This window comes from Episyrphus balteatus, chromosome 3 (genome assembly GCF_945859705.1).
Source record: "Episyrphus balteatus chromosome 3, idEpiBalt1.1, whole genome shotgun sequence".
NCBI classification, from domain to species: domain Eukaryota; kingdom Metazoa; phylum Arthropoda; class Insecta; order Diptera; family Syrphidae; genus Episyrphus; species Episyrphus balteatus.
Genome location: NC_079136.1, coordinates 115766937 through 115776063, shown reverse-complemented (window position 1 = coordinate 115776063; position 9127 = coordinate 115766937). Strand labels below are relative to the sequence as shown.

The window sequence follows — 9127 nt, the reverse complement described above, 5'->3', positions numbered from 1 at the left end:
GCCTCGAGTTGTCAATTTTGCATAAACGAAAACCTGGTAAACTTTTATCTCTCTAATATTCTCTCTTGGCTTACCAAAAAAAAACCAACCAAGAAAAGCCGTACGATAAGGAGTTATGTTTAGAAAGAAGAATGAAAAAAAAGACAAACAAAAAATTGTCAAAAAAAAAACAACCTAAACCAAAAAAAAAAAACACGAAGGTAAAAGTGCGATAAGTATAATTAATTGTGTTTTCAACTTATCCTGATTACACTTTTCATCCCAGTCCAGTCAAGCATCAGGAACACACACACAAAAAATCTAACAATATGAAAGAGGAGAGAGAGAGGCTGGAATTGAACCAACCAACAAGGACGACGAAAATATTAAATTAAGTTTTATGACCTGTTTGCTCTCGGTGCAAAATTGTTATCTCCCATGCAAACCACGGCTGTAACTTTTGACAAGTTCGATGCCTGTTAATTTTTTTTTTTTTTGTTCCCATCCATGAAGCTATCTGTGATTTTCCACTATACTACCTATACCAACCACTATGCCATTGGGACATTATTAAAAAAAAATTAAATAAATACAAAAATATATATAAACATCAAGGTCGCCTGTGGGTGAATCTGCTCCGAAAAAAATCCATGTTTTTCAATCAATACCTACTCTGTACGGCCAACTGGCCGAGTAGAGAGTGGATACACGTGGTCATTGTCGATGCAATACACCATCTGCAAAGACAAACAAGCAGGGCTGGATTGGGTGACTCCGAAGGAAGTATTCTGCGACACACAGTCGCTCCTTCAATATGTTTTTCTGTGCTTCCTGCACTAAACAAAGTTCAATGCAATTTCCAATACTTCTATGACTTCGGGCCCCTTTTACTAACACGGCGCCCTTTAGATTCGATCTGTTTGTCAGTCGGAAAAATCCGACCCTGTTCAATGATGATGGTACCAGAATGAATATGTGTGACCAAAGCCAAATTGGCGCGAGGGAAAAATCCCTCGAAATCGCTGGGGAAATTGTCGAGGCTGATAAAAATCAACAAAACAAATGTGACAATGCGGTTAATTGCATTTTTGTGCCTGAGGGCACATTTTTGAACTGAATGACGACGCACAGTTTATATGAAAGTGCAGTTGTTGCCTTGCCGCCACCGACCGTTTGCCGTTCGCCCTGGTAGGTACCTGTCTGTATGAAAGGACATGCGGAACATCCCTAGAATAATAACAACATATTTATTGTATGTATGAGTACATATATGCAAAAATTCACATACAAAAAATATTATTCCTGAATTGCGAAATATGGAGAAAAGAACAAAAAAAAAAGGAATTGCAATCATTTCGATTTGAAATTTTACTCACACAGAAAACCTCATGGAACGCGCCACACTAAAGTTCAAAGGATCCATACAAGACAAAAAGAAAAGTCCTTCCACGAGGTGGTGACCAATTAAGATAAAGGAGCTAAAATCACGATTGTTCTTCTTCTGCATCTTTTTCTTTCCTATTTTTTTTTTCTTTTTTTTTTGTATTTCTAAGGTTTCATCTTATTATTAGATTCTGGTCCTTATAAACGTGGTAGAGTTTGGACTTTTGCTACAAGTTGTCTAATTGGGATTTTTTGGAAGTTTTTTTTTTTTTAGTCGCCATTTAGCCTTTTCTCGATTTCATGACATTTTACTCTTTTACACTGACAAAAAGGAATGATGAGAAAAAAAACCCATTCTCATTGAGTTTTGTTTTTTTTTTTTTGTTCTCCCACACTTTGAACGCAGAGAATATTAATTAGAGTTAAATGATTATTGTGTGTGCTTGGGGAAAGGTCTTGAGCTTTTTCCCATTGAGATGTATACTGGGTTAATTGACTTTATAAAATGAACACGTAGTCAAGTCGGCTAAGAAATAAAAAAAAAAAAAACAAGAAAGAAAAGGTTTCAAATAAAATAATTATTAAGAGAGAAGACAATTAGAAGCAGAGTTTTTATAATTTTTTTGTTTTGTCTTATTTGGATTAATATGGAAAAGGATGAGAATATTAACCTTTAACCCTTAGGAAGGGTTGTAAGACAGTTAAAGTTGTTTTGAATTAAATTAATCTGATATTTGTTTCTTTTGTTCAAATAATTTGTTTACTTTTGCAATAACTCTTTTTCTTTTAATGTAATGCAATTTCTTATTGATTCATAACTCAATAAAAATTATTGCATAAGCACCTTTTTCTGAAAAGTTCAATTTTCTTGCAACTCTTTGCATTGTGAAATAGCTCAGTTTCTTTGAAGTCCTAAACTTATTAAATAATTCGATATAACATTAAGGTTTTTTTACGAGTCACTTTTTTTGCAAACAAAAACAAATTCATTATTTCCAAAAAATGCATTTTTAGAACTTTGGGAAAAAATTTTAAAATTTGATTTTTCATTTGAAAAATTGCATTTTGAAAATAAAATATTTTAATCATTGCCTAGAATCCAAATTTGGAAAGAAAAATTCTTTTTCCAAAAATTTATTTTCAAAAAAGAAAATATTTTTTTTTAGTTTGTGTTTATATCAAAATTATATCATATTACTTGAAATTAATAAATTTTTAAAAAAATCTATTGGAGTTACCTAATAGTCCAATCTTGTTTTATAAAAATCAAGAATAATGTGGACAAAATTTACCATTTTACCAAATTAATTTTTTGCTTCTATCAAAATTCAGGAAAAAAGCATAGTTTTGGAATTTTTGCATTTTATTTCCAAAAAATCAAAAAAGAATTTTTGAATTTTTGGTGATATTTGTCTCATCTTTTTGATTTCTAACTTTCTTGTTAACCATTTAGTTAATTCCAAAGAAAATTAATGTAAAAAAAAAACGTATGTTAACACTTATTTAAAAATTGGAATTAAAAAAAAATATTTCAATTTTGTTGTTGTTGAAAAAAATGGATCAATGATTTCTTTTTAAAATTTTAAATAAAATTTCAAAAATAATTTCTTCAAAATGGCATTATTAATTTTAATTTTTGAAAAATATTCGAAATTTTTTATAATGGTTAAAAAAATTATTTTTTTTTAACGGCTCCAACAATTTTCAAACACGAAATTCCAAAAAAGTCATTGCCATACATAAATCAAAGGACATAGATACTTCATTTGAAAATTAAAACCATTTAAAAAGTATAATTATTAATTATTATTACATAATAACAAAATAACTTAAAAATTAAAAAAAAAAAGTTGATATGACATTTTGTAATATTTATTATTATTTAATATCAATTTCAATTTTTTCAAAAAAAGAACGAATAAATATTTCATAAAAAGAAAAACATAAAATATTTTTCTTTTCAAAATTTGATTTCAATAAAAACATTCTTTTAAATCGGATCAAACTTTTAGGAAATTCAAAAATTAAAAAAAAAAAAAATAGGTTCTATAGAAGATACTTTCCATTAACAACAAAAATGTTTAACAATTTTTTTTTTTTTTTTCAGAAAATATGTGGTGTTTTAAACGATTTAGACCCATCTTAAATTATGTATTTCGGCGAATCTGAATTCAAGCTTCGTTTGGCAACACAAAAAGAGCTGAATTGCTATTTTTTTTAGTGACTTTTCACTTTTCTGAAAATCACAACCTGATGGGGCCAAACGGACCTCGGATTTGGATTACAGGCATCTTATTAATTGAATTTTTGTACACAAAAAAATTAATTTTGAAAATTAATTTATGAAAATCACTTCAAAATTGGCTTAGAAAAAAAAATTTTTCGATTTCAACCCAGATACAGAAATTCGAACTTTTAGGTATAGAACAAAAATGTTGTTTTGTCACGTAGTAGGATAAGTTGGGCGCCAGGATTTGATGAAGAGTTTTTGTAGAGGAGCTCAATACAAACATTTTTTTCTTTTTGAGGGGGGTCTATCTCCCCCCGTTTAGGTGGGAGGGGCATTTTTCTAAAAAAAAATTATCAAAATAAAAAAAAAATTATTAAAAAACAACGGCATTACTTACAGTAATAAATGATACCATTTCCAAAAGGCAAAATTGTGCATTTGATTTTAATTTTTAAATCAATATAATATTCCCAATAGTTTTTGAAATAATCGATTTCAAAGTTAAAAATAGGGGAACATTTTTTTTTTAAACTCATTTTATACTATTTTTGGCCAGATTGTGAATTTTAGTAATAAAATTACTTAAACAGAAAACTGCCTCAATTGATTCCTTATCGAACCGTGAAAACTATATGTTTCTATGTCTTCTAGTTTTTGGGAAAATTGAAAAATTATTTTATCAGATTTTTCTTTTTTCAAAATATTTTTTGTTTTTATTTGTTTTTATTTTTCAATTTTCTCAAAAACTAGAAGACATAGAATCATATAGTTTTCACTGTTCGATAAGGAATTAATTGAGGCAGTTTTCTGTTTAAGTAATTTTATTACTAAAATTCACAGTCTGGCCAAAAATAGTATAAAATGAGTTTTAAAAAAAAATTTTCCCCTATTTTTAACTTTGAAATCGATTATTTCAAAAACTATTGGGAATATTATATTGGTTTGAAAATTATAATGAAATGCACAATTTTGCCTTTTGGAAATGGTATCATTTATTACTGTAAGTGTTGCCGTTGTTTTTTAATAATTTTTTTTTATTTTGATAATTTTTTTTAGAAAAATGCCCCTCCCACCTAAACGGGGGGAGATAGACCCCCCTCCCAAAGAAAAAAAATGTTTGTATTGAGCTCCTCTACAAAAACCCTTCATCAAATCCTGGCGCCCAACTTATCCTACTACGTGCCGAAACAACATTTTTGTTCTATACCTAAAAGTTCCAATTTCTGTATCTGGGTTGAAATCAAATTTTTTTTTTCTAAGCCAATTTTGAAGTGATTTTCATAAAAAATACCTCGATCAATTGGGAAATAGATATAGTTTTAGAATATATTTTTTAAATAGCATGTTGTTTTGAAAACATATACTTTAAATTGATGCCGAAGTTGGGCAAATGACAAAAAAATTGAATTTTTGAACTTTGACATCTTATAAATTCTAAGTGGTTTAACCGAGTTACATGTTTTATACATTGTTATAAAGGTATATTTATCTTCTATCAGAAACTGTAAAAAAATCGAAAATGGGTAAAAAATTGTCGAAGCTAGAATTTTTTCAATGGGTGAAGGTCCAAAAAACCGTTTTTTGCCCGTAACTCCAGATTTTGGGGGTGTTAGGGGATTTTCAAATACCGTTTCGTATTCAGTGTGACTAGCTCTACAAAACCTGATAGGTCTCCGCCCGCGTATATTTTGAGTGTTACACCGTGTAATTTGCTTTAGTTACTTTTCGACTGAAAATGTAAAGTATCTTATGTCAATTTTGATGATTTTTCAAGAGAGCATAAACAAACTTCAAAGCTGACTCCACAAAAATTCTTTCAAGTGTAGATTTAATTGTATAAAACATTTAGATGTCAAGTTTTATGATCTTTTTTATTAAATTTATTTCAAAAAGATATTTTTAATATTTTTCCCGTTATAAGGACTTAAATACGTTAAATATGACTTAAGATAGTTTGGCTCTTTTATAAATTGTATTTTATATTAGTTTCCAACATCTTAAGTTGACATAAGATGATTTGCCTTTTCACACACTTTCGGAATTTTTTAAAATATTTTATCTTATGTGTCAACTTAAGGATGACTTTTTGTTTCTGCAAGTGATCTAAGGCTAAAACCTATGGTAAAGAAAAGAAGGTGCTTAGCAGGTTTAAAGAACTTTGAGACAAAAATGCATTTTTTCTTAATTAAATATTTCGTTATTATTCATCGAATGACCTAAAACGCATTTTAATTGACTTCTCTTTTAGACCAAAAGAAAAAATTGTTCCTTGATTCTTCTTGGTGTGTTGCACTGCTATCAAACACACAAAAAGCTGTTTCTTCACTCCCCCACACTAACAACAAAATACTTCGAGAGAACATTATAAAAAGATCCAAAACGACCTTACAAGAAAAAGACAAAGAACAAAACGGAAGAACGATAAGTAAACGACTTTTGTGTGCCATCACACAGAAAGTGGTTGAACTTAACTTTTCCTTCCATTCCAATTGGAACAATGTGCATTTCTTCTAGTGTACATTACACTCCTCGTTCAAAAGTAATAGAAAAAAAATAACTGAACTGAACTAAAGAGCAACGCGCCATGCACACACAATTGTGAATGTGGAACAAGGACTTCAAAAAAAAAATAGAAGAGCTAGTGAGAGGAGAACACCAACCGGAAATATTTAATTACTACTCTGGTGCCATCTGTCAGCTGCGTTTGCAATTTATGGAATCTTGATAAAACCTGAGACGGTCTTTTACCATTTAGTCCTTAATTTTTTTTCGTAATTTTTTTGTCTGGATTTTTCTTCTTTTTTTTTTAGTTTTTCAGTGAAGCGACCTCAAACGCTTTCGCATGGGGGAAAACGGATTTTACTTTTGTAAAAAAAAAAATAATAAGAAAAAAGACGCTATTTGCCAGCAGGTCTTGATTATCACATCCACTTTGGCTTTTATGTAAGTCCAAGGTAGGTACATGGTTTTTCTTTTTATAATAATGTGCACCTTCCTACTAACAACTATTTCTAGTGTTTTGGACTTAATCATTAAGAAGTTGAATTGTTTTTTTTTTCGTTTTTTCGTTTTTTGTTTTATACTTTGGCAAGAGAACCGCATATAAATTTTAACTCTAGTTCGTGATTCATACACAAAAATGAGGACTCTTATTTTTTTTTGTCAGCAACTTTAATGAGGAATTGTTTTCAACCTTTTCCTGGAAACAATTTGTGAAGAGTTTGGAAACTCTTACCTAAAATTAGGTATACAAAATGAATAACATATTTCCAAGCAGAGTTCTAAAAATAAATCGTTTTAAATGCATTTCCTTTAAATTACAAATAAAAAAAAAAAAAATGTTATTTAATTAAAAAAAATTGCATTAAAAAATTTTTCTTTGTTAGCAGCTAAAAACATTTTGCATTACTAAAAAAATGTATTGCAACTGAAAAATATTTGCATTGAAAATAAAATTTTGTAGAAAATACAAATATTTTGCATTAAAAAAAAATGTTATTGCAAATAAAATTTTTTTGCATCAAAAATATGTGCATTAAATATTTATTTTTTTAATATTCGTTGAATTTATAACAATTTTGGCTTTTTCACCATACAATAGCTATTTCAACTATAATATTGAACTTAATGTACACTGAGGGAAAAAACGCAACGTAAAATGTAAAATGTTCAACGTTGATTTAATGTTGAAAAAATTAACATGAAACTTCTTCAAAATAAAATTAAAACAACGTAAGATATTTTTTTAATTTTTTGTCGGACTTTAGCTTTTGTTGCATTTTATCACTCTAATTTTCAACAGTCAGATAGCACGTTGGTAAAGCATTCGCCTAGTAACCCAAGAGTTGTAGGTTCGATCCCCAGTGGCTGCCCATTTTTTCTTTTTTTTTAATAAATTGATGCTTTTTTTAAAGTTGAAACAACTTTGATTTAAAAATGTCTTATAATGGTAAACCACTTTAAACTAACGATGTTCTACTTTGATTTTAAAATGTTCGTCTTCAACGCAAAATCATTCCGAAAAATAGTTGAATCGACGTGCTTTTCGTTGATTTTAAGTTGTTTTTTCCCTCAGTGTAAGGCCAAATAGTCAAAACTGTAAGAAATTCGAGAAATATTGAAAAAAATATTTCATAGGTACCTACTCACATTTTGCATTGAATTTTGTTTTCAAGGTGAAATTTTGTAATTGTAATTTCATGTTTTTTTTTAATGCAAAATAATTTTGTTTGCAATAAAAATTTTAAATCCAACAAATTAATTTTTTTTTAGATTAAAAAAAATTTTTTTTTTTAATTCAAAATATTTTTAGTTGCAATAAATATTTTTTCTTATAATGCAAATTTTTTATGTATAGGTACAAAAAATATTTTTTTTTTTTTTTTGTAATTTAAAATTCATTTTTTTTATTGATAATTTTACAACCTTGCTTCCAAGTTTTTTTTTTTTAACATATTGACAGGGTATAAAAATGTACAATGTTCTTACTTATACAATATACTTACATTTATTCTATTTTCGATGAATTTATAAAAAAAAATCTCTTGTCGACCGTGACAGGACTCGAACCTGCAATCTTCGGATTCGAAGTCCGACGCCTTATCCATTATGCCACACGGTCGCATGTCCTGCGTCCTTTCCAAACAGCAGTTCAAATGTAACATCTTTCTGTTCTGTTCGACTGACTAAATGAGATTAGTAAAGAAGAAGGTGGTAAGAGAACTGAATGAAAAAAAGTAATGGGACAAGATGTCCTTAACCTTATACAAGACTCTTATAATCCCAACCCTGCAATATACTTCCTAAACAATGACGAAGAAAATATGAAAAATTATAATTTGAAATTTTGAATAGTTTATTGGTAACATACGAAAAATTGAAAAAGAAAAACTATTGGATTGTTTCGAGAAAAACATTTTTAGGGCGATTTTTGTGTCCCGTCCTCATTGATTGTGATTGAAGAAAAAAATACAAACCCAGCCAGCCCGGGAAATTTTCTACTCCAACTCAGAGTGATATTTGGGAAACTAATAGCAGCTGACTAAGGATATAGAGCTGGCTGGAGAAACTTGGCTTTAGTACGAATACACAATGGATTAATTGGCGCTGGTTATTATAAATTAATAACATAATGTTGTTGTTGTCACAAAAAAAAAACATAGGAGCTTAAAAAAATAAAAAGTTTGAGAAAGTCAATTATAAAGAAAAGTTTTCTTTGAAAAAAATTATACCTTAAAACTTTTTATTCATTAATTAGCACAGGTAAAATTGGCATTGAAAAAAAAAAATTGATACCCTCATGAAACTTGGCAAAAAGTTTTCCTTTGGAATAAGAAAAGGGATCAAAAAAGTCTTTAAAAAAATTGGGTGGAAGGGTGTTTTTTTTTTTTTCAGAAGACAGTAAAATCTGTAATTGGTCCTTAAAGCCAATGATTCGTATAAAACGTCTAAGAATTTAAATATAAACTTTCAATTTTTTCAATAATTTCCAAAATTTGCTCTTTGTTACCATAATTACAGATTTTACTGTCTCTT

At 28.7% G+C, this 9127-nt stretch overlaps 1 non-coding gene across 1 annotated transcript; it reads right to left on the bottom strand.

The window, feature by feature from the left end:
- Nucleotides 1-8140: 8140 nt before the first annotated feature.
- Nucleotides 8141-8213, bottom strand: Trnar-ucg (transfer RNA arginine (anticodon UCG)). The gene has a single exon. It is a non-coding gene; the product is annotated as a tRNA-Arg (tRNA).
- Between the last annotated feature and the right edge of the window lie 914 nt (nt 8214-9127).